Source organism: Microcebus murinus, chromosome 10 (genome assembly GCF_040939455.1).
Source record: "Microcebus murinus isolate Inina chromosome 10, M.murinus_Inina_mat1.0, whole genome shotgun sequence".
NCBI lineage: Eukaryota > Metazoa > Chordata > Mammalia > Primates > Cheirogaleidae > Microcebus > Microcebus murinus.
Window position 1 is genome coordinate 2143795 of NC_134113.1, and position 26303 is coordinate 2170097.

A 26303-nucleotide genomic window follows, 5' to 3' on the forward strand; every position below is an offset into this window, starting at 1 on the left:
AAATATCCATACCACCTAATTTATCATTTTTATTATAAAATAATTAATAATGTCCTTTTTCTTACCTTTTAATATCTGGCAGCAAAGCTCTTCTGTACTTTTCATTTTTCTTGCTTTCTGTGCTTTAGCCCAGATATTTTCTACTGAGCTATGCTCTAGCTCACTAACCCTTTCTTTGACTGAGAAGAATTGGCCGTTGCGCTCATTTATTGAGTTCTTGATTTCAGTTGTTAATTTTTTAATTCAATAATTCACATTTTTAATATTATAGTTTCCTGTTGCTATTGCAATAAATTACAAAACCTGAATGGCTTAAGACAACACAAATGTATTATCATACAACTTTTCTATGTAACATAACACGTTCAAGGACCAAGATGTGGGCATCTTGGGAGGGGCATTATTTTCTGCCTAACAGAATCTGCCCCCTGGCTTCTGAAATTTCACTTCTATTCCACATGGAAAATGCAATCGCCCTGTTTGGAGATCCCCAAAAGTCTCATGCCATTGCAGCATTAACTCTAAGTTCAAAATCTCATCTAAATCTCATCAGCCCGAAAGTCCTAAATCTCATCATCTAAATAATATGAAATTTGGGAAGAGGATCTGCCTATACCCATCTTGTGACAAAACTATTCTTGATCTGTGAAAGTCAAGAAACAAGTTCTCTGTGCCCAAAATAAAATTGTGGAACAAGCATAGAATAACAGTTTTAGATATCCCATTCAAAAAGGGAAAAATGGAAAGAAAACAGAAGTCCCTGCTACCGAGCAATTTTGCAATCTAGGAAATCCATTTGGATTTCAAATGACGTAGGGAGGATGTTTTGTGCCTAGGAGCTTTGTCCTTGGGGCCTGCAGCTACTCCCCCAAAAGCCACCCTTCCTTTTAAATAAAAGGTGGCCCATGTTGGCAGCTGGGTAGTTTTAGGAGCTTGCTTTTTTTGCCTGTGGAATTTGGGGGGGTCCAGTGGTCTTCTTTCTTTTCATTCTCTGTCCTTTTTAGCACAAACTGGCAGGCAGTTTTTATGCTGGTATGACATTTTCAAGAACCTTGTGGATCTTCCATGTATATGATGGGGATTAATTCTGTTAGACAAGAGAGGCTTCTCCATGTATATCCCTAGATAATCCCGTCTCCATTTCTGTCTCCGCTGAGATGACTGAGGGGAATCCCTGACTCACATCCCTAATAACTAAATCCCTGTAACTAAATACGGACCGTTTGGCCCTTTGAAGGCACTAGCACAAAGGTTGTTCAGCCACACCCTTGGTGCTGTCTCCAGAAAATGCTTTCCCGACAGCGTGTCTCCTAATTTATGCATCTTTTGCAATCTCGATATCCTGAGGATTCCCCAAATCATCAAGTCTTGGCTCCTTTTTGCTTAATAGTTCTTGCTTCAATCTCTTCTTTTTGCTTTCACATTTTACTATACGTAACAAACAAACAAAGAAAACCTACACCATCAACAATTTGCTTGGAACCTCCTCAGCTAAATACCCAGGTTCATTGCTTACATTTTAAAAATTTTTTTTTAATTTCAGTATATTACGGGGATACAAACGTTTAGGTTGCATATACTGTCTTTGCCCCGCCCAAGTCAGAGCTTCAAGGGTGTGCTGCACCCATTGGGTGTGAATATAGCCACCCCCTCCTCCCCCGTCATGGTGTGCAATTTAGATTTGCAGGTAAATGCAACGGACAATTCAGTCAACCTTTCTGCTACCATGTAGCAAAGATGGCCTTTCCTCAAATTTCCGATTACATGTTCCTCGTTTCCTTGTGCGTTCTCACCAGGCAAGCCCTCGGTGTGCACAACTCCACCCACTTTGCACGCCCGGCCACTTAGGTATTCTCTACGACGACGCCGGTTTTCTCTACGTTGCCATCCTCCTCGTTCTGAGCCTTCACTAAGGGCAACTTTTCTACCGACAGTCTGCTCAGGGACGTCTAGACTCTTTCTATCAAAAGCATTCTTTCAGCCCCTCCACACTGCCCCATTCCAAGCCATCCCACCTCTTTAGTCATCAGTTACAGCGGCGCCACACTTTCGAGTACCAAAGTCCGTATTTCTTTTTTATTGCTGGTGTTCCAAATTGTCACAAACTTAGCGGCTTAAAAACAGCATAAACGTACCATGGTACAGTACTTGACAATCCAAAATGGGTCTCACTGGGCTAAAATCAAGGAACCGGCAGGGATGTGTTCCTCTCTGCAGTCTTGGGGCAGGACTGGTTTTGTTGTGTTTTCCGGCTTCCGTACCCCGCCTGTATCATTTGGCTCATGCACCAGTTCTCCCTGCAAAGCCAGTAACAGCAGCCCGAGTATCTCTTACATCACATCACTCTGACACTACCTCTTCCTTCTTCCTCTTCCACATCTAAGGAACTCGCCTTAATAATCCGGCATAGTGTCCTGATGGGCACTTTTAACCCCACCTGCAATCCTGTCCCCCCTTGCCGTGTAATGTAATGCCGTGTAATCCACACGTTCTGAGTATGAACGAGGACATGGGCACCACCGAGGCGTCATCACCCTGCCTGCCATTTCATTCCTTTCATAGAAAATGACGTGTTAACCGCGAATTATTTTAAAGACAGTGTCAGACGTGTTCAACACCCGGGTCATCTGTGGGTCTGATCTGGAGTTCTATTTTGTTCTCTTTGGCCTGCCTTTGCATGCGTGGCTGCTCTTTGTTTAAAGCTTGACTTGGGTGTACTGACGTTTCTGAGACTCTGAATGATGCCGCCTTCCTCCGTGGACAGGTCATCTGTCCTCTTTTAGATAAATGGGGTGGGGGAATCACTTTAGCTCAAACATGGGATGAGACACTTAGAGAGCGAGCTGCCATCTCTGTGCAGCTCAGTCCACGCCTGCCTTGTCCCCACTCTTAGCATGCAGCAAGCTGGAGATCCCCGCTGGGGCGGGAGGGAGGTTGCTAGTATCCCTTTTGCCTGGCGGGTTCTATAAATAATGTTTTGTTTTGCCTCTCAAGTCCTGTGAGATGCAGGAAACTCTGCTCAGCCTCCGTCAGTCCCAGCTCCTAGGCTGTCCCTTCTGCAGCAAGATGCTGCAGAACATGCTCCGCGGCCAGAGCCACTGAGCGGCAGGGCCGACTCCCCGGGCCCCTCTTCTCCCCAGGACCACGGCCCTCAAGTTCTGAAAGTTCTGAGAGTTTTAAACTTTGAATTTTTTTTTCTCTCTGCCCCAGTAATCTTGGCAAAAGTTTTGTCAGGTAGACAGTATTCCTCTTTGAGCATTCTCAGCCTTCTGAAAGGTAAGAACTGGCAGTGCCACAGTGGAAATCACATGCAGAGCGCTGGCTCACCTCATCCCGGCCACCTGTCCCTTAGCTCCTGACGCCTCAACAGTCCTGGGCATCTTCCTACGCATCGCACGTGGATCCCCTGTTGTTACTGTGCAGTGCTGGCCTGCCACAAGCAAAGCCATCACTATCACCTTTGTTTTTTATTAGAAACATTCACAAAAATTTTTATATATCTTTTAAATAAAAACAGCATGATGTATGTTCTATACACGGTAAAATGCATCCTTTTTAAGTCCAAAGTTCTTGAGTTTTCACTAGCTTATGCACCCGTGTAGCAGTCGCCACATAATGGATATAAAAGATCCCTATCATTCCCCCAAATCCCTCAGGCTCCCAGCTAATCGCCCTCCCACCTCTGGCTCCGAGCAGCCCCTGCTTCATTCCTGTCATTTTAGATAAGATCTGTCTTTGTATTAATAGTATGTCATGTAAGCGGACGGATACAGACAGACAGCCCTTTTTATCCACAGCTTCCAAGTCCACAGATTCAACCAAACTCGGATCAAAAATATTCAGAAAAAAAAAAAACAACCATTAATAAAAGTAACAATACAACAATAAAAATAAAAATTTTTAAAAATGCAGTGTAACAACTTTTGATATGGCATTTCCATGGTATTAGGTATTGCCAGTAATCCAGAGATGAGTGAAAGCACACGAGGGCAGGGGCACAGGCCACAGCAAACACCGTGCTGTTTTATGTCAGGGACTGGAGCACCAGTGGGTGTCGGTATCTGCAGGGGGCCTGGAGTTAATGCCCCCCAGACTCCAAAGGACAATCACGCACGCACGCACACACACGCACACACACACACCACACGTACATACGCACACACACACATATGCACACACATGCATACACACACACCACACGTACATACGCACACATACACATATGCACACACACGCACACATACATACACACACCACACGTACATACGCACACATACACATATGCACACACACGCACACACACACCACACGTACATACGCACACATACACATATGCACACACGCACACATACACACACACCACACGTACATACGCACACATACACATATGCACACACACGCATACACACACACACACACACTTTCTCTCATACGCCATATGAGTTTTCTATGTCTTGTGGGTCTCGGCAATTTCCTGCATCTTTGTGTGTTTAGTAGTTTTTAATTGCATGCTAGACTTTGTGAGTTTATGTTGTGTGCTAGATTTCATTGTCTTCTTTTAAAGAGTTAAGGACTTTATTCTTGGGGGAAGTTGATTTACTAACAGATCAGCTTCATCTTTCATTCTTTATTCATCTTCATTCTTTGACAGATCAAGTAGGCAAGAAATAAATAAGGACACAGAGGGTCTAATTATTTTAACTAATATGGTGTATATAATGTGATATAAAATTAGATCGCATCTAAAACTCAAAGTAAACCTCTCTGAGTTTAAAAAAAAAGCAGAAATTATACAGAGTGCACATTTTGTGATCATCAATATTGTCATAAATGGCAACATTTATATTAATACATCCCACATTTATTAAATAAATATTTATAGAGTGCCTTCTATGTTCTTGGCTGTGTTCAAAGCACTAAGGATAAAAAAAAAAAAAGAGCTATAAAATCTTGTCCAAATGTTTGCATTTTAGTAAAGGTAGATGCAGAAAAGGCAAAGATGACAAGACCGAGGGGAACGAGGCAGGGAAGTGGGGCAGAGGGGCGGGGTGGGCTATACTGCGTAAGGGGGCAGGGAAGACCTAGATGCAGAGCCGGGGCTTGCACGAAGGCCTGCGTGAGGCAGGAGCACCCCACGGGCCTCCTGGGGGAGGAAAGGTTTCCCCTGCGGAGGGAGCAGGCCCAGCAAAGCCCTGGGGAGGGACCGGCCTGTGCCACACAGGAACGGCCGGGAGGCCGGCGGGGCTGGAGCGCGGGGCGTGGGTGGCACGGTGGGTGAGGGCCCAGCAGTGGGCACAGCCCCCCACGGCCCGGATCAAGAGCTCTGCGCCTTGGTGTGGAATCGGCTGACCACAAACACCGCTTTGCGACCCGCCGCTGTCCCATGCCCTGGCCTCGCCTTTGGCTCCACGAGGTCCCACGACCCGACCTTAGGGCCCATCTGGCCTCTCGACGCCCCTTCTCCCTGACTGTGTGCCCCACGGGGCTGCCCAGGTGTGTTCACGCCCATGCAAAGCCAGCCGATCCGGCTCACCCCAAGTTCCAGCAGACTGGCAGGCGGGCGGCCCAGTCCTAACGGCGGGTGTGAACTGTGTCCCTCTCTTTTGTGCAGAAGGGCTGTGCCACGCCCTCCTCTGCCCCCTCATCTGAAGTGCGCGGGACCACCTGACACTCCCCTGGGAGAACAGGGGCCTCTTCCCCCGCCCGCCCCGCGCCCAGACTCGCAGCTCGGGACAAACTGCACACGGGCAAAGGCCTCTGCTTTGAAGCCACCACGTGTTCCCCTGCAAAGGGGCCCCAGTACGTACACCGTCTTTCGAAAGTAAAAACTAAGCACAGCTTCCCTTGGCTTTCTGTCTCCCTCTAGCCATTGCCTCATTTCCCATCCTGTCGTCTCCACAGAGCCTCTCAGAAGTGTCACGGTGTCACCGTCCTCACTTCTGCAGCTCAGGTCCCTCCTGGACGCGCCTCGCTCTGGATTCCAGCCGCTGCTCTCCCGACTCTGCGCTTTCCCAAGATCACCAGCGCCTCCCTGTTGCCGAGTACGAGGTCTCTTGTCTCTTTAAAATATAGACCGCTTTATTTCCGAGCACATTTTAATAGAGTTGATCACCCCACTTCTCGAAGCACGTGTGCTTGTGGTTTGGGGGTGTCCATGCTTCCGGTGTTCATCTCTTCCCAGGGGCTGTGTCCGCTGGGGCCCAGGACTCCGCCTGGCCCACCTCTCCGGACGTGCCACAGGACCCTGCTTCAGTCCCGTGGCTTCAAACATCACGCCCCCGCTGGTGACCTGGGAACCCTGCCCTTGGCCACTGGGCTCCACGCTTGGTAACCCGCCACTTTGCTGACCCCGAGCGCCTAATGCCATCTCAGACGTATCATGTTCAACGCTGAACTCTGGGGTCCCCTCTTCAGGGCCCAGTGTCCCTGGGGTTCTCCCCACCTCTGCAGGTGGCATGGCTACCCAGGTGGCCCGGCCCAACATGCAAATCCTGGTTTCTCACGTCCTTCCAGCTTCTCCACCCTCTCACCGTCACATCCAATATCTGCAGGTCTTGGTGCCTTTTCCCCTAAGATATCTGAAGTCAGTTCCCTTCTCTCCAGCTCAGCTGCCACGCTCTGGCCCCAGCCACTGCCGTGCCCCTGGCGGACCAGTGCTACCACCTTCCGAGGTGCTCCGTCCGCCACTCCTGGGGGTCGATCTGAGGCACAGCAAGAACGGAGGAGGAGGCTGGTCTGCCACCAGCAGGTCACGTCAGCACGGTGCTCTGAGGCCACCAACTCCGTGTCCCCACCGTGGCTTGTGAGAGCACGGAGCAGCCCAGCCACCCAGCCAGGCCAACCTGAGACGAACGAAACAGGCTTGCAGCAAATTGGGCCAATCTGGATTGGCCTAAAGTCAAGTTGGATCATGAGCAGGAAGCGAGAACAGCTTCACTGGAATTAAATGCTATTTAGATTCTGTTTCCAGTGCCAGGAAAGAGCTGGCTTCGAGATGGAGCAGGGAGCAATTTTTACCAAATAAATGATGGGAATGTCATCCCCCGAGACATTTAAAAATCTCCTTGGCATCTGGTTTTAATGATGCTATCTGCTCACTATCATCCCCAAGACAGTATTTCTCAAAATTCCAAGATATAATTTCTGTTCTTTCATTGAACAAACACGTGCTAAATGCCTGTACCGCAGTGGGCACCGTACTTGGGAAAACGAAGATGCACTAGACGGGTGCGGACAAGAATATAGGTGTCCTGGAAGACCCTGTGCCCATGCTCTTAAAGAAATACTAGTCTGAGGATGTCTTCGGGGGTCCTGCCTGCCCAGGGCTGCCTCTTGCACCAACTCCAGAGTGTGTCCCCTGTCAGGACAGCACTGTCACCTCCTCCCTGACCAGCCCTGGGTCCCTGTGGCTCCCGCACCAGGCTGCAGGTGCATGAGACGGCTTGTTACAAAGCCACGGGCAGGTGGGCAGGCGTTGGCACCAGCCCTGAGCCTCCGGGCTGCAGAGCCCCAGCCCCCCGGAGGACAACCCTGCAGGGAAGAGTTTGAGCTTTGCCATGGACTTCCCGGAGTCGCAGCCGGTATTTTCCGGAGAGGATCCCACACGGCAGGCCTCGTTCCTGCGGTGAGAGCTAATGGAGAGTGGGCAAAGTTGTTAGAGAGTGAGGAGAAAGAGGAGGCTTTGTCTCGGCAGCGTGATACATGTCTTCATCGGCAGATCCTCGTTATTAGTCATTAGAACAAAGTTACTAGAATAAAGCAGCTGAGACTTTTAGCAATTGCAAAAGGAAATCGAATCTGTTCACCTTTACTTAACCTACCATTTCCCAGACCTGCTTGGCTGTGGGGCGCCCCCATGCGTGCTCTTCCAGCCTCTCCTCTGGGGGGGGGGCCCTGATGCACTTGTGCGGCAGCCCAGAGGGGTAACTTGCATATCTGGAACCACACAGGCAAGAGGACTGTGGAAATGAAGTGGAGGGGAGCGGGGGAGGCCGTCCCACGTCCAGACAGAAGGATCTGTGGTGATTTAATCAGTGCAGACGTGTCTGGGAGAAGTTTGACTCAGGCCAGGGACGGCGTCGGCACCCAGTCTCTGCACACGCAGAGTGAGTGCTCGCGTGTGGGTGGCAGCGGGTGTGTCCTGCTACAAGAATCCACACAAGCAGGCGAAGAACTTAAGGGGCCCCATGGCAGGGCGCTGCGGCTCACGCCTGTAATCCTAGCACTCTGGGAGGCCGAGGCGGGAGGATTGCTCAAGGTCAGGAGTTCAAAACCAGCCTGAGCAAGAGCGAGACCCCATCTCTACTATAAATAGAAATAAATTAATTGGCCAACTAACATATACAGAAAAAATTAGCCGGGCATGGTGGTGCATGCCTGTAGTCCCAGCTACTCCGGAGGCTGAGGCTGGAGGATCGCTTGAGCCCAGGAGTTTGAGGTTGCTGTGAGCTAGGCTGACGCCACGGCACTCACTCTAGCCCAGGCAACAAAGCGAGACTCTGTCTCAAAAAAAAAAAGAACTTAAGGGGCCCTCACACTTCCATGGGCATCAGGTCCAGGAAGCCCCCAGGTTCTTGGGGTGAAGACCCATGAGGGACCCCCCACATCTCTGGCAGGGAAGGGAAGAGAACTCGTAAAACGTGCCCAGAGCACCCTCCGTAGCATGGGACTGTAACGCGGGCAGAAGACTCTCTCAGAGCCCCTGCCGCTGTGAGGGAGGAAAGCCCCCCAGTCCCCGCCCCCTCTGGCCTTAGAGATACGTGTCAAGGTCACGTCCCCCAGAAGCAGACCCACTAAAAGCCTGAGAATCAGCATCAAGTTCCAGAACGCTCTGTCTTTTCCGCACCTTACCGACAGGGCTCTGTGTGGCCGCTAACAGAGCTTCGAGACAGAGGCTGTCCCTGGGGAGGGACCCCAAGAAGCCGGAACACAAGAGGGGAGACATACCGGGCGCCGGGCCGATGTGAGGCTCCAGCGCCTGCGGTTACGGGGAACGTAACACCGCCCGCCTCCCCGCCCGCCACCGGAACAACCACATTCGCCCAAGCGCTGCCTGTGTCGGCGCCCGTTAGTCAACGCAGCACGCCCAGCTGTCAACAGGAAATCGCAGAATTATTTTTCCTAGTGCCAAAAACACAGTCTGGAGACAAATCAAGTGTCAGAACCAGAGTCAGATAGGACACGGATCTGGGGACTCTAAGACAGGAAAGGCAACGTCACCACGATCATTAACACGGAAGGGCTCTCGTGAAAGGCGTAGGCGCGCCAGTGCAGGCGGGCGGTGTGAGTGGAGAGGGGGACAGTGCCAGGACCAACAGGAGAGACCAGAAATCACTCACGCGGCCCCTGAACGAAGAGCACCTGTGATGAGCTCGTGAGCAGACTGGACACAAGAGGAAAAGGGTCAGTGAGCCTGGGGTGCATGAATAAAACTCCCCTAACTGAACCGCAGAAAGGAAAAACAGCGAGGAAATAAAAAAAGAACATCCAAGAATTCTGTGCAACAACAAACATATAAAAAAAAATACTCATCACCTCTAATCATCAGGGAAATGCAAATCAAAACTGCAGTGAGATATCACCTATCTTCAGTGAGAATGGCCTTTATAAAAAAGTCCCAAAACAATAAATGTTGGCATGGATGCGGAGAGAGAGAGGAACACTCCTACACTGCTGGTGGGACTGCAAACTAGTGCAACCTCTGTGGAAAGCAATATGGAGATACCTTAAAGCAATACAAGTGGATCTACCATTTGATCCAGCAATCCCATTACTGGGCATCTACCCTAAAGAACAAAAGACATTCGATTAAAAAAAAAAGACATCTGCACTTGGATGTTTATAGCAGCGCAATTCACAATTTCAAAGTTGTAGAAACAACCCAAGTGCCCATCAATACACGAGTGGATTAATAAAATGTAATATATGGATACCATGGAGCACTATTCAGCTATAAGAAACAACGGTGATCTAGCACCTCTTGTATTTTCCTGGATAGAGATTTATTCTGAGACAAATTTGAGGACAATGACCAACAGTCACTGCCAAGAGGCCTTGGGCAAGTGGACTGGCTGTGGCTGGGTTACAGTTTGGTTTTTATACATTTCAGGGACACGGGGGGGGGGGTTAGGGGGGTTTACAGGTAAAGTTATCAATCAATATGTGGGAGGCATACATTGATTTGGCCCAGAAAGGTGGGCCATCTCTGGGGGGGGGGGCTTACAGGTCATAGGTGAGTTTAAAGATTCTTTGGCTTGTAATTGGTTAAAGACATGAAGCTTTGTCTAAAGGCCTAGAATGTTTTAACATAAGGAGCTGTTCTCAGAGATAAGCCACCGGACATAGATTTGTTGTGTAAATTGAGGACCTGCAGGTGTGTCTTGCATACCCTTAGACCTGTTAATGGGTTACAAAGGATGTCCCCAAGAAGGGAGGGGGGCATGATGAGGCATGTCTGACCTCTCTCCTCCTGGCAGACAATTTAGTTTTAAGATATTGCTTTGGCCATGAGGGGGGTCCATTCAGTCAGCCGGTGGAGGTTGAGCCTTAAAATTGTACTTTAGTTCACAAGACCACAGCAAGATAACAAGTGTGTGTATTTGGAAAATCAGATGGGATTTAAGGATGGGAGATAACAGAACAGAAAAAAAAAATATCAGAAGTAATAACAGCTCAGAACTCCCCAAAATAATGACTGACACCAAATCACACATCCAGGAAGCTCAGTGAACAGCCAGCAGGATTAAGTTATACCTAAGGATATCACATTTAAATTATATCCAAAAATCAGAAAACCAAAGACAAACAGAAAAACGTGAAAGAAGCCCGAGGAAAACATCACATCTTACTTACATGGGAACAAAGAGAAGAGTTCGGCAGACTTCTCATCAGAAACTGTGCAGGCAGGAGGACAGTGGAGTGAAAAAGTTCCAGTATTAAAAAGTGATTTTTAAAAATCAACTAACTCTATAGTTCTATATTTAAAGAAATTATCCTTCAAAAGTGAGGATGACATGATGACTTTTCCAAACAAACAAAAATTGAGAGATTTCATCACCAGAAGACCTGCCCCACAACAAGTGTTAAAGGAAGTAGCTCTTCGGGGAAAGGAAAATAATATAGACCAGAAACTCAGACACGTGGAGACAGGAGGAGCACTAGAGAAGGAAAATACTAAGGCAAAATGAAACTTGTTATTTCTCTTATTCATAATTGACTCAAAAGGCAACTGTTCAAAGTAATAATAGTACCAATTTGCTGTGTAACTGTAATATATGGATTATAACACCACAAGGGAATGGGAGGGAGGAATTGAGAACAATCTTTCATCAATACCTGAACCATGCATGAAGCAATGTAGTGTTATTTGAACATTGACTTAGGTTAGTTAAAAATGAGCATTGGATATTCTAGGGCAGCCGAATTAAAAAAAAAAATTAAAGTAGCATAATAGGTACTAAGAGAGGAGATAAAATAGAATTTTAAAAAATGTTCAGTTGAAACCAAGAAGCAAATAAAAGAAAGAATGATAAGAAGAAACAAATAAAAAAAATGGAATTAAAACATAAACATTGAAGATGATAATTAAATTACACAAAAATCACTTTAAATGCGAATGGTCTAAATACCCCAAGTGAAATACAGAGACTGTCAGAGTGGGCAATAAAGCAAGATTCCAGTTACATGTCATCTGCAAGAGACCCACTTTACATAGAAAGATTCAGATGGGTGAACAGTAAAGGGATGGAGGAAGAGATATATATATATATACCCTGTTAATGCCAAAAGGAAGCTGGAGCAGCTGTGTTAATTTCAGACAGAGCAGACATATAAACAAACAAAATATCAGGGATAAATAATAATCGCATAATAATAAAAAGATCAATTCTCCAAAAAGACGTGACAGTCTTAAAAGTGTATGTACCTAACAGCCGAGTGTCATAACACTTCAGGGGGAAGTGAAAGGAGGCATGGGCGAATCCGCGGTCACACTGGGAAACTTCAGCACCCCTTTGTCAGCAAATGACAGACCACGCGGGCAGGAAACCACTACAGGCACAGTTTAACTGGACGGCACAATCCACGGGATCTCACTGGCATTTTTTGTTTTTTAATTTCAGCATATTATAGGGTTACAAATTTTAAGGTTTCAAAAAAATGCCCTTGCCCCCCCTCCCCCAACAAGTCTGAGCTTCAAGCGTGACCATCCCCCAGGCGATGCACATCTCACTCATTATGTGTGTATATACCCAGCCCCCTCCCCCTCCCACCTGCCCAACACCCAATTAATGTAGTTCCTATGTGTCCACTTAGGTGCTGCTCAGGTGGGACTGCAAACTAGCCCACTGACATTTATAGGGCACTTGACCCAACGGTAGCAGAATGCATATTCCTCAAGTTCACACTGAACGTTCACAAAGATAGGCCACATTCGAGGCCGTACGCACACATACAAGACTAGAAATTGTACAAACTCTTTTCTAAGGACACGATGGGACTCAAACTGGAGATCCCCAAGAGAATGACAGCTGAAAGACCCTGAGATATTTAACGACTGAACAACACACTTCTAAATAACACATGGGTCAAAGAAACAAATGCAAGAGAAATTTAAAACAATTTTGAACTAAGTAAAAATAACATCTTACCAAAACTTGTGGGATGCAGTATAATAAAATCAGTGGTTAAAAGGAAATTTATAAGATTAAATGCATATCATGGAAATTAAGAAAGATCTAAAATCAATAATTTTAATATTATTGATTAAGAAGCAAGCTAGAGAAAGGAGTGCAATTTAAACCTGAAGCACTAATAAGAAAAGAAATAATAATAAAAACAGAGCAGAAGGAAATGAAGTTGAACCCTAGAAACAATAAAGAAATTCTACAAAATTAAAATCTGTCCTTTGAAAAGTTTCATAAAATTGATAAACCTCTAATCAGGGTAAACAAGAAAAAAAGAAGACAGAAAGTCCCAGTATCATAAATGAAATAGGGTCATCACTACTGAACTCATTAAAATGAAAATAAAGGAATATATAAACAACCCCCGCCCATACATTTTATATTTAAAATGAACCAATTTCTTTAGAGACATAAACCACCAAAAAATCACACAATGAGAAATTGGTCTTTCGAATAGGCACTCACGCCTGTAATCCTAGCACTCTGGGAGGCCGAGGTGGACGGATCACTCAAGCTCAGGAATTCGAAACCAGCCTGAGCAAGAGCGAGACCCCCATCTCTACTATAAATAGAAAGAAATTAATTGGCCAACTAATACATATAGAAAAAATTAGCCGGGCATGGTGGCACATGCCTGTAGTCCCAGCTACTCGGGAGGCTGAGGCAGGAGGGTCGCTTGAGCCCAGGAGATTGAGGTTTCTGTGAGCGAGGCTGATCCCACGGCACTCACTCTAGCCTGGGCAACAAAGCGAGACTCTGTCTCAAAAAAAAATATATAAATATATATATATATATATATATATATATATATATATATATTCCTGAATAGGCCTATATCAACAATCTTTCAACAACAACAATGACAAAAAACAAAGCCCAGATGACTTCATTCGTGAATTCTAGCAAAGATTTAATGAAGAATTGATACCAATTATCTACAAAAGCTTCCTTCTCCAAAACACAGGGAGAAGAGCTCTTAACTCAGTATCTGAGGTCAGTCTTTTTTTTTTCTTTTTTGATACAGAATCTTACTCTGTTGCCCAGGCTAGAGTGAGTGCCGTGGCATCAGCCTAGCTCACAGCAACCTCAAATTCCTGGGCTTAAGTGATCCTCCTGCCTCAGCCTCCCGAGTAGCTGGGACTACACACATCTGCCATCATGCCCGGCTAATTTTTTCTATATATTTTTTTAGTTGGCCAATTTATTTGTTTCTATTTTTAGTAGACATGGGGTCTCACTCTTGCTCAACCTGGTTTCGAACTCTTGACCTTGATCAATCCACCCGCCTCGGCCTCCCAGAGTGCTAGGATTACAGGCGTGAGCCACTGCACCCGGCCATCTGAGGCCAGTCTTAAAACAATTCCAAAACCAGACAAAAGGTGTTATAAAGGAAAACCACGGAGAAAAATCTCTCATAACCAGAATTTTCAACAAAATTATAGCAAACCAAATCCAACAATGTACAAAACAATTATACAACATGAGCAAGTGAGATTTATTCCAGGTATGCAAGACTGGTTCAGCATTCAAGAATCAGTCAAGGTAACCCCATGGTATCAACTGTCTAAAGAAGGAAACTTGTGATATTCATTAATGCTAAAAAAAACATTTGACAAAATCCAACACCCATTCACGATAAAAACTAGGAATAGAGGGAAACTTCCGCAAATTGATAAAGAACATCTTTAAAAAGCTACAGCTAGTGTCACACTTAATGGTGAGAGATGGGACACTTTCTACATATGGCTGGACATAAGGTAGGAACGAGAGACTGTCTTCTCTTTACGCTCCTACAATACTGAAAATCCCAGCTGGTGCAAGAAGGTAAGAAAATGAAACAAGTAAATATACATATTTAAAAGGAAAACATAAAACTGTCTTTATTCACAGATGACATGACATTATCTATGTGGAAAATCCCAAAGAATCAACAAAAATCCTAGAACTAATAAGCAATTAATAGCAAGGATAGAAGACAAAAGGAAATGATGAAATGACAAAAAGATGAAAGGAAGACATAAAACTGTCTTTATTCACAGAGGACATGACATTATCTATGTGGAAAATCCCAAAGAATCAACAAAAATCCTAGAACTAATAAGCAAGGATATAGAAGGATTATAAGCAAGGATTATAGCAAGGATATAGAAGACAAAGCTCAATTGTTTTTCTATATGTCAATAATAAACAATTATAATTTGAAGTTTAAAAGCAATATCACCTATAATAGCACCCAAACACAGGTATATAGAAATACTTAGGTATAAATCTCACAAAATATATATAGGATTTATATGAGGAAAACTACAAAATGGTGATGAATGAATCAAATATCCAGACAAATGAAGTTTTTGTGTTCCTGTATTACAAGATTCAATGTAGTTAAGATATTAATTCTTTTCACATTGACCTACAGATTCCACATAATCCCTATCAAATTCCTAGCAAGCTATTTTGTAGATATTGACAAATGGATTCTAAAGTTTATATGGAAAAGTGAAAGGTATAGAATAGCCAACACAATACCGAAGCAAAAGAAGAACAAAGATGGAGAATTTCTACCTGATTTCAAGACTTACTTCAAAGCTACAATCATCAAGAAAGTGTTTTTATTGGAAAAAGAATAGACACAGATCAATGGACCAGAAGAGAGAGCTCACAGAAATATAGTCAACTGATCTTTGACAAAGGAGCAAAGGCAATTTAATACAGAAAAGAAAGTCTTTTCAACAAATTGTGCTGTAGAAATTGGATGTGCATATTAAAATGAAATGAACCTAGACACAGTCCTTAAAATGTTCACAAAAATTAACTCAAAAGAGAAGATAGGTCTAAATGTAAATTTCAAAACTCTAGACCATAGGAAGAGGAAAAATACCTAGAAAGGCATAGAAGAAGGGGAAGAGGAAGAGGAGGAGGAGGAGGAGTAGAAGAGGGAGAAAAAGGCCTAAAATATTATATGTGGTACTGAGTTTTGTGATGTCCTTCTAGATATAATACCAAAAATGCAATCTAAAAAAAAAAGATAAGTTAGATCTTTTTAAAATGAAAAACTTCCACTCTGTAAAAGACAATGTTAAGAGAAGCCACAAACTGAGAGAAAATATTTGCAAAACATAAATTTGATAAAATATGTGTACCTAAATTTTTTTTAGAAAAACAGTAAGAAAACAATTAAGAAGTGGGTATAATATCTAGACACCTCCTGAAAGAAGATATACACATGGCATATAAGCATAGAAAAAGATGCTCTACACTATTTGTCATTAGGGAACTATAAATTAAAACAACAATGTGAAGCACTACACACTTATATTGGAATAGCTGAAATAAAAATATGATAATACCAGTTGTGGCAAAGATCAGAACAACATAAATGTACATTAATTACTGGTCAGAACGTATGTGTCATAGTTACTACTTTGGAAGACAGTTTGGAAGTTTCTTACAAAACTAAACACAGTTTTTCCCTATGACCCAGCAAACATGCTCCTGATATTTACCCAACTGACTTGAAAATGCATGTCTATAATTAAAAACAGAAAAAACTCTCATGTAAATGTTTACAGCAGCTTTATTCAAAATCACCAAAAACTAAAAGCAAACAAGATGGTCTTCAATAGGTAAGGTGATGAACAAAATGTGGTTCATCTAGTCAATATCATATTATTGGCAAAAAAAAAAAGATTAAATATTTAGCCACAAAAAGACATGGAAAAATCTCAAATGTGTATTAGTAAGTGAAAGAAGTCAGTTTGAAAAGGCTCCATGCTGTACGATTCCAATTATGTGGCATTTTGGAAAAGATGAAACCATAGAGAGAGTAAATATATCAGTGGTTGCCTTTGCTCAGGGATTTAGGGTGAGGACTAAACAGGTGAAACATAGGATAATCTTTTGTGGTAAATAATTATGCACGATACAGTAGTGGTGGATATATGACTATGCATCTTTCAAAACCACAGACCTTTACAACACAAAAATTGACCTAATGTACATACATTTATAAAATTATTTAGGAGGTCAAGGTAATTTCAGGATGGAATGAAGAGCGTGACAAAAGAATCTAATTGTCCTATAAATCTACGGTGTCATCTCACTGGACAGGGTGGGAGAGAAAGAGGATTACTCAACTTTGGAAATAGGTGGTCTGTAGCACTAAGAAAAATGTGTCTGTAGCCAAGCACTGTGCTTTGGTTGATACAGTTGTTCCCCACAGAACGTGAATCGGCAATTCTGAAGCCACTGTACATGTGCACGGAGACTGAGCAATTAAGTAAAGGGTTTGCACTGTTGGAGCAGGAGGTTAGAGATTAGCAGAGGGGGGCGGCTAGAATGACCCATGAGAAGCAGATTGAGTTGAGATGGTCAGTATGAACTCTTGTTTAGCTTACTGTGGATACAGATGGTTACCTACAGGAGTACACAGATACGTGTATAAACATGCATCGATATACACACATATATTTCCTTGCTCTATTGGAAGCAACAGCACTCCAGTACCATAGGATACCTGGCATGTAGATCTTGGTTCCTAGTACCATTCTCCATAAAAACAACAACAACAACAAAAAACAGAGCTTCTTGGAGAAATGTCTGAGTCTGGGACTGGGGCAGGACGTGTATAGGAGACACGCTTGGAGCTTCTGCAGAGGCAGAAAGTCAGAAAGCGCTGAACACACACGTGTGCACATGCACGCATGCACACAGTGACTGTGGCATGTCAAAGGGACACAAGAGTCAACAGAAAGAGCTCCCGTGACCAAAACTGGAGCACTTTTAGCCACAAAATTAATAAAGCAGTATTGAATTAAAATCCAACATATAAAATAAATATGCATGAGTCCATATCGCTATAAACAAATGCTCGGATAAATGAATACATGGAGAAGAAGAGATGAATCTGCCATGCATAAGAATTTCAAGTAATTTATGTGGATCCTCCATAATTTCTGTGTATGTGCCCAACTCCATTCTCCTTGAGTGCAGGCTTCACACAGCGACTTCCTACCAAAGACTGCCACGTGAGAATCGGAGAAACCTGACAAAGACACCTCACCCAGGTGGTCCAGATCGACGTCACCTGTGATAAGTCGGGTTGGCAGGATGCAGCCCCGATGGGATGTGCTGAAAACGCCGCTTCACCCGTCTGGTCTTTCTTCGCAAGCCCACGCCCTCGCTGAGCCATGGCAGAGCGCAGACCCGGCCCGGCAGGGGGATCTCTGCAGCACGCTAGCCAGCTCGGCGTGACTCCCGGCTGTCCAGCTGGACAGAAAGAAGGGCGGTCCCGGAAACCGCCACAGCCCAGCGGGGCCTTGGGAGACACCGTGACCGGGTGCGGCGTGGACTCCCGGATGCGATCCTGGAATGGAAACAGAACATTAGGAAAAGATCAGCATCAGAACATTAGGAAAAGAGCAGCATCTGAATGAAGTGTGGACTGAGGAGAATAATAACCCGCCAATATTGGTTTCTGAATTGTAACAAGTGTACCATGTGGGACTTACTAATACGGGAAATTAAATATGGGGTGTAGGAGAGTTTTTATACCATTTCTATGATATCTTTGTAAATCTAAAGCTGTTCTAAATAAAAAGTTTATATTAAAAATTATTGCTAAATCTATCATTTTTTTTCTTAAAATGAGATGGCGATAATTCCAGGAAAAAGTGAAACAAGAAAAACAAATAAGGGACAAACTATATTCTATGAAAAGAAAATCATTCAAATCTAACAAAATTAATAATAAGTAGTTTTAGGAAACGCATCGTATTTTTCAACCGTCGAAAAATGGGAAATCGGAGACTTCTTGACATTATTTTAGAGGTCAACGGTCAGTCTGATTGACTGAGACCTTCACACGGCTTTGGGTAGAACGATCTTTACTGTGCATCTGTTTGCAGATGGCGCTGTGGTTCCCAGGCGGAAGGTCCGTGCGGAAGGTGGACTGGGCGGGACTGTGCAGCAGCCGTGTTTGCCGAGCACGCACAGAAAATGCAAACGAACCTATGTTCTCACGTGTGTTCAAACACGGCTTCCGGCTCAGGTAGTTACACAGTTGCTTTCATTTATTTTTTATTTTTTTTATTTTTTATTTTAGCGAATTATGGGGGTACAAGTGTTAAGGCTACATATATTGCGCATGCCCCCCTCCCCCCTCGAGTAAGAGCTTCAAGCGTGTCCATCCCCTAAACGTTGCACATCTCACTCGTTGTGGTTGCATACACCCAAAGTTGCTTTTAAATCCCATTTTGAACCACTTATCCCCCAAATAAGCAAATCACACTCGTCTATTTCATTTTTATACTAAAGATTGTTATATCCCTGCACGTTTTTACCTTAGAATGGCTGAAGACGCTCACACCGCTGCGGCCTTTAGCTTCACGCGGTGCAATCGGTGAAAAATTCCTCATGACAATTATGAGGACCGTTTCTGTGACTTGCACAGCCCCAAAATTATATAGGCGATTGGAAGTTGTCCTGAAGGTCAAAAATGTGTCCTGAGATCCAGAGCAAGAAGCTGCGCCGTTAAAGAAAATAAATACATTTGTAGGAGACGACAGGAAAACGCCGGCAGAGGGCTCCCCGTGCCCCTCCACAGACGCGCAGATGCGGGACGGAGCCGCCGGGGGGCTGGGCCCCTGCCCTGGCGGGCGTCGGAACAGACAGTCAGGAGGATGCGCTGAGGGGCGAGGTCGAGACCCTCGGGTGGAGAGAGGCGGCCAGGAGCGAGCAGGGGCGGCGGGGTAGCAGTGCCGAGGACAGCTGCAGAGCCCCGCGTGCGCCGGGCAGGTGCAAGAGTCCCGCACACGGCTGCGGGTGGATCCACTTTTACCCCGGCTGCCCGGCTGCGTCCACAGCTGATGCACTTTAAGAAGAGGCCTACTAAGGAGAAAAAAACATTTCCCCAATTCTAGCAAAGCGAGGCTTTATTAGCAGCAATTCCCCCAGGGGATCTTCACCCTGGTGTGCGTCCGTCACCAGAGCAGGGGCTCTAGGGGGAGAAACAGGAAAACTCCTTGGGCAGCGAGTCCGCTGCTGAGCACGCTGGCCTTGCACGGAGTGGACTCCGGGCTCGGGCTCTCCTGAGCCCCAGGGACTCGCGTCCTGCTACATACACCTGGTTTCTCCACACACCTGTCACCTCTGATCCTCGCCGGCAGCTGCAGGGAGGCGCTGCCCTCCTCGCGTTTGTAGCGGGGACGCCGAGGGCCTGGCGGGAGTGCAGTGTGTGAGGGGAGACCCGCAGCTGTGGGCGGAGGGACCGGGAGGTCCATGACGGGGCCCGAGGTGGGGCCAGGCAGGGTGGTCCTGCGGTGGCGGCGCATTCTGGAGTCTGGCTCAGCCCTCGGTCCGGCCTGGCCCAGCCCAGCTTGGGGACAGGGCGGGCCACCCCTGCTCTCGTGCCAGACCCGGTTGTTTTGAAAATTGCACAAGATGAGAAGTTATTTAAAAGTGCGTTGAAAGCCATAAAGTATTAAAGAAATGTGAGGTGTTATTAGGCCTGGCATTTAATACAACATCATTAAAGCTGCTACAAGTTTATTTTTAATTTTATAAGCTGAACTAATGCGTGTCTGATTTTGAAATGTTTCCCAAACCTCTGTAATGAGTATATAAAATGCTGAAATGATGGCATCTGTAAGACTTGGGGCTCCTCGGGGAGAGGGGGCTGCGTAAATTCTGGGACGAGCTTCCCTCCCACCCGCCACGCTCGGAAATGCCTGCTTCTTGCACAAAAGATCAGCGTGCGTGGAGAAGGGTTTGCTCCGTGCCGCGGGTGTGGGCAGTCCCAGGACACCCTGGCAGAGGAGGGGTTAAGCCTGCAGGCTGGGAGCACAGGGCAGGTGTCCCAGATGCCATTCCCGCTGCTCAAGAAGAGAGGTCTCAGGGCCTCCCTGTGTGTGTGATCAATCCAGCTTTACAGGCAATCTGGACTTGGGGTCCCCAAGTCCTGGACGGACAGGGCGAGAGGACCCTGCGCTGTGGACACACAGGCCACGGCAGCCGGGGCGGGAGAGCGCCCAGGACGGAGCTGCAGAGACAGACCCGACCGTCCGTGGACACGCGTGTGTCCTTTGCCACTCACTGGCCGATGCTCGGGTCGGGGGCGCCACGCCGCGTCTGGCTGAGGTGGGTGGTGCTGCGGTGAGCACGGGCCCGGCCGTGCCTCTGGCCACACACCCAGGAAGAGATCAGAGATCCCTGCCTCCCCGCGTGGCGGCCCCACTTCTAGCCCCGGAGGAACCTCCCGGCCGTTTTCCACAACGGCCGCGCTAGTCCACACGCCCGCGAGAGGGCAAGGGCCCCTCTTCTTCACGCTTCACTCGGCGGAGGGAACACCGCTCAGCCGGAAAAAGGAAGGCCACCCTGCCATTCCCCGCACCGTGGGTGAACACGGAGGGCATTAAGTGAAATAAGCCGGACACGGAAAAGAGACCCACGTGAGCGCACTCATGCGTGGGACGAGGGGTCGGTCTCACGGAAGTCGGAAGCGGGGTGGTGGCTGCCAGGGACTGGGGGCTGGGGAGGGAGGAGGGGCAGGCGGGGCGGTCGGGCAGAGGGCGCAGGGCTGCAGTCGGACGGGAGGAGCAAGCCTGGCGTCCCGCGGCACGGCAGGTGACCACTATGAACAATAAAGTATTGCATGTTTCAAATCGTGCCGAGAAGAGGATTTGGAATGCTGTCACCACAAACAAACAACGAATGATTGAGGTGATGGATTTGCCAATCCCCCTGATTTGATCATCACACGTTGTAACATGTATGGAAACACATCGTATCCCAGACATGTGTACGATTACTATGTGTCACTTAAAAATAAACTAAACCAGTCCACTTGCTCGAGGCTTCTTGGGCATGGCTCTGGGTAAAGGAAAAAAATTTAAATTAAAAAAAATTATATACATATAAAGAAAAGAAATAAAAAAAAATAAAGCTTAAAAGAGAAAAAGATCTGAGAGCCGGCAAAGCTGCTGAGGGAGGGACAACGCGGCCAGCAGCTTTCAGCTGGCCCAAGAGCCTCCAGCTGAGTCACGCTCCTTGCTTGCTGGGTCAAATCCCGGAGTCCCGGGGAGTAGCAGCATCTGGACAGTGAGGCTGCTGGACATTTAGTCCTTGGACAGCTCCACTGTAGCAGGCGTCCTGGATGACCCTCCTGGCCTTCCCGAGGGCTGAGCCCTCTCCTGGGCAGGCCTGGCTCCCGCCTGGCTCCCGGCAGGCGCAGGTGAAGCGTGGGGACTCAGAGCTCCCGGCCCGTCCATGCACAGACGGGTGGCTTGTCCCACGCACCAGCACATGGGGCAGAGCCAAGCCGTGCCCCAGCCTCCCGCCCGAGATCAGTGCACCTGCCCCTGCACCACAGGGTCCTGCCTGGCACCTGTGCACCTGGCCGTGTGCCTCCCGGGGCCTGTATATACCCTGGGCCACGTTTTGTCTTATTTTCACATCATTCAATGAAGCTGCAGCACATGCTTCACACGCAGGGGCGGGCACCGGACAAGCCCTGCGTCCACCTCCCACTGAACACGCACTCAGGAGAGTGGCCCCTGTGTCTCAGGTCGGGGACAGCAGGTGCCATCCTCAGGCTCGGCTGGTCCCCCTCACCTGCCCCCCAGCAACATGCGAAGACCGAAGCTTCTCGTGCCGTGTCTACTGTGGTGGCCGGCAGCGTGCCAGGCAGAGGGGCCTTCTCCAGGTCCCCCGAAAGCCTGCTCCTCCGCCTGCTCCCCAGGAGCCCCAGAGAGGCTTGGGCCACCCTGTGCCCTCTGGTTTCCTCCCGGGTTGGTGATGGGTGCTGTCCTCGGGAGAACCAGCAATGCCCGGAGACGGCTCAACACACGCGTGCTGCTCCTACGAGGACAGTCACCCTCACAGAAGGGCAACTACGTCGTCACCCACACGTGCACTCACCGGGTTTGTCCACTTCTGCATTCACCGAGGCTGCGTGGCCAGGGCTGAGCTGGCAGCAGGGATGGCACGAGGGTGACCCTCCAGACCCACCCGTGCGGCAGGGAGGCTGCAGCAGAGCCGCCGGCCCTAGGCACGCACCACCAGGGCTGTCACCACCCACTGTGGCCAGCCTCCTGCCTCTCTGAGCCCCACTTTTATCATCTTTATCATAGAGAACAAATGAGAACCTCCTCCAGATTTACTGAGAATGGAATGAACTAACCCATGGCAGCTTTTTGGCCTGGAGTCTGTTTCAGCACTAAATAAACAGTCAATGCTATGACCCTGGTCCTTGGTAGAGGTTCCTGGGGGAGAGGAGTGTCGAACAACTGAGGACGTGCAGAAACGCACAGTGCGCCTTGGGAGGGTGCAGCGATGGGAGGTGCCCTGCAGCCGCTCTGTGCCCTCCCCGCCGGCACCCCTGCTCCTTCCCCTAGCCGCAGCTTCTTTGCTTGTTTTGCGTTTCTGCTTTCGCCCGCACCTGCCATCAGCGCTCCTCCCTCAGTGTGTCCTGGCCCTGGGTGGGCCCCTGTGGACAGAGGGCAATGAGTCACTTCCAGGCAGGACCCCGGCGCTCCGGGCAGTGCAGCCCTCCAGGGCTGAGGGGTGCACACCCCGACCAGGACCCCCGGGACGGAGCGAAGCCACAGCCCCAGGGCACTTGTGCTTGGGCCGGGGGAGGTGGGGCTGCGGTGACAGCACAGGCTCTGCCCAGCGACACAGGAGGACGCTGACCCCACAGAGTCTTCCTGGGGGCCCAGAGGGCGACAGGGCCAGCCTCGGTTTCTCAGCGCCCTTTTGGCTGAGAAGTGAGGTCCAGGTGGAGGAGCCTGGGGTCCCCCACCCTGGCACAACCCCGAGAGGGCACTCGGACCGCGTGAGAGGAGACTGTGTCTCCAGCCCCCGACTCCACTCCGCGGGGAGAATGCAAGGAAGGGACATTCGGAGGCACGAGCGTCCCCTTTAACCACCCAGGTCCCGCAGCTCTGCCAGAAGAGCTGTATGTGTGTGTGGGGGTTTCTAGATGGGAGCGGCTGGGGTCGCAGAGCAAGTTTGCACCTCCCAGGACGAGCACACCTGGCCCTGGAGCCCACCTTTTGTCCTCTGGCTGGGCTGACCCCAGGCTGGGGTCCCCACCCCAGGACACGGGGCCGCACCTTCTGTCAGGGAGGAGGACCCGGCCTCGAGGGCAGAGCCCAGGGCCTCGTAGAGCTCCCGCCTCCCAGGGCAGCTGTGTCCTCTCGGCTCTCACGGAGTGCAGCCAGCAGCCCTGGCGGGTCATCGGGGGTCTCCCGTGGGCGCCCTGTGCACCAGCAGCTCCCTGGGGGACCCCTCGCCCGCTCCCTTGGGGGACCCCTGGCCCACGCCCCGGGGCAGCCCCGTGGCAGATGAGGGCCGCAGCGCCCTTCCTCTGAGCAGGCGAAGCAAGGAGGTCTCCGTCGTCGCCCCGATCCCTCCCCTGAGAGGGTCCCTCAGCTTCCTCCAGAAGTAGGACACACTCTAAAATAGAAGCCGCGGTTTCCATTTATGGCGCGCAGACCCCGGGCGCCAGCCCCGCGAGGAGTTCCCTCTGCAGTTCGTCTGGTCTATTCCTGGAGGGGGTTGTCACGCCCGTCTGGAAGGGAAGCCGGGGATTTAGGGAAGGGAAGTCGCCGCGGGGCCGGAGGGAAGGCGCTGGCTGGGGTTCCGGCTGCACGGCGGCCCCGTCTCCCACGCCCCTCCCTTCCTCTCGCAGACCTGGTCGGGGCCAGCGGGACCCGGGGGGACCGGCACGGGTGAGCGTGCACACGGGCACCCCGCACGCTCCCCCGCCGCGCACGCTCGGGGTCGGGAGGCACCAGCGCGGCAGCTGCAAGGTCTTGGCCGCGGTTACGGTTTGTCTACACGCCTTTCTTACATTAGAGAAAACCTGTCACATCTCACACGTTGTCACCGAAGCCTCATTACTCTGAAATGTCACTTCACTTATGAACATCATTATGCAGGAACATATGCTGCAAATGACAGGGATCGCAGAGAATTTGAGAAGATGTGATTTTTCTTTTCTTTTTTTTTTTTTTTTCGGAGCTGCATTTTAGCGGGGACGAAGTCAACATTTTGACATGGAGGAGAGACTTCCGCGCAGCAGGGAGCCTTGGCCATCTCCCCGCGGGCTTCCAGGCGGGATTTCAGGCCCGGCAAGAGCCATTCCTCTCCAGGAAGACGGGTGGAGGACCGGGCTGACGGGGGCAGGGACTGCGGTGTCCGGAGGCTGAGGACCCGAGCGGGGTCTCTCCCAGGGAGCACCAGGGCCGGCTTGGCTCGGTGGCAGAAATCCCGCCCTCTCCCGCCACGAGCAGGGGCCGCTGTGTCCTCTGCAAGGAGAAAAGGCAGCTTCGTCCTGCAGCGTTTGGGTGAAGTTTTCTTTAGGGTCGGACATGAGCCTGGAGTTTCGTTTGTATTCTGGGGCCTGGGTTGAGGACGGTGGGGTGGGGGTGGGGTGGGGGGGGTGTTTCATAGGACAAACTGTCTTCAATCGCTTTGGTTTGGCAAATAGCTGATTTGATTCTTTCATTCCTCGGGCAGTTATTGAGCACCTACTATCTGCAGCATGGTGAGAGGCCGGGGGCCACGGGAGCCGGTGGTGCGGGCCGCCTGTCCGCCCGCCAGCCGGCTGCTGAGGGAGCAAGGCCGGGGTGCCGCGCGAGTGCGGGACCAGGCCACATCACGTGGTCTAGCTTGGACACAGTCGCGTGTTTGTTTGCTTTTAATTTTCGCAGCCATTATTGAAACACAGCTAAATTACAAACTTGCGCTCATTAAGAAAATGCTTCTTTTCATATGTAAAATTTATAGAGTCAATTAACAGTTGTTTCATCTGTGATCCTAATCTTCCGAAACAGCGGTGAAAGTAGGTCAGTGTCTGCGTGACCTCCCGAGCCCGAGCCAAGGGGCTCGCCCCGCGCCCCGGGCCGCCCGCCCGGCGCCCGCTGTCCCTTCCCTCCGGTGTGCGCAGCAGGGAGACCGATCGGATGCTCGCTTACACTGACGCGTTTAACAGTCGCTATTAAGTAAGCACTTTCTGGAGAGAGTTTATGTGTTGCCAGTTTGGCTGCTTTAAAACTTTACATTTATTTTTAAACGAAGGCTTGATTGTAGTTCACCCCAAATAAGAAAAAGCGTTTTCTCCTTCCCTGTCTCTGGCCTGGCCTCACAGCTGGTGCGGGAGGAAGAGGAGACCTTGCCCTCGGAGCCTTCGCTAATTTAAACAGTGTCCCGGTGTGGGGTCTGCTGAAGGGGGAAGGGACAGCCCTGCGTGCCTTCGGCCCTGCGTGAAGATGGCAGAGCCCGCGGTGGTCCCGGGTCCCACAGCACCGCAGCGAGCAGGAGAGTGAGCACCAGGTGCGCTCCAAGCCCCGACGGGTAGCTCTGCACCTAAGCCTCGTCACAGCCCTGGGGCGGCTGCTCCTTCCTGCTCACTTTGAAGATGAGCCCACTGCAGAGCAGAGGGGCTCCCAGCGCCCCCCACCAGGCCACACAGCTGGGCGAGGCAGAGTTGGGGTTAGACTCCAGACAGGTCCACAGGTCGCCTCCTGCAACAGCCCACTTACACGCGCCACCCTGGCTGGGCCGTCGGGGGCCCAGATGTTTGGCGGGGCACCCTGCGGAGGTGTCCCCAGGGTGTTCCTG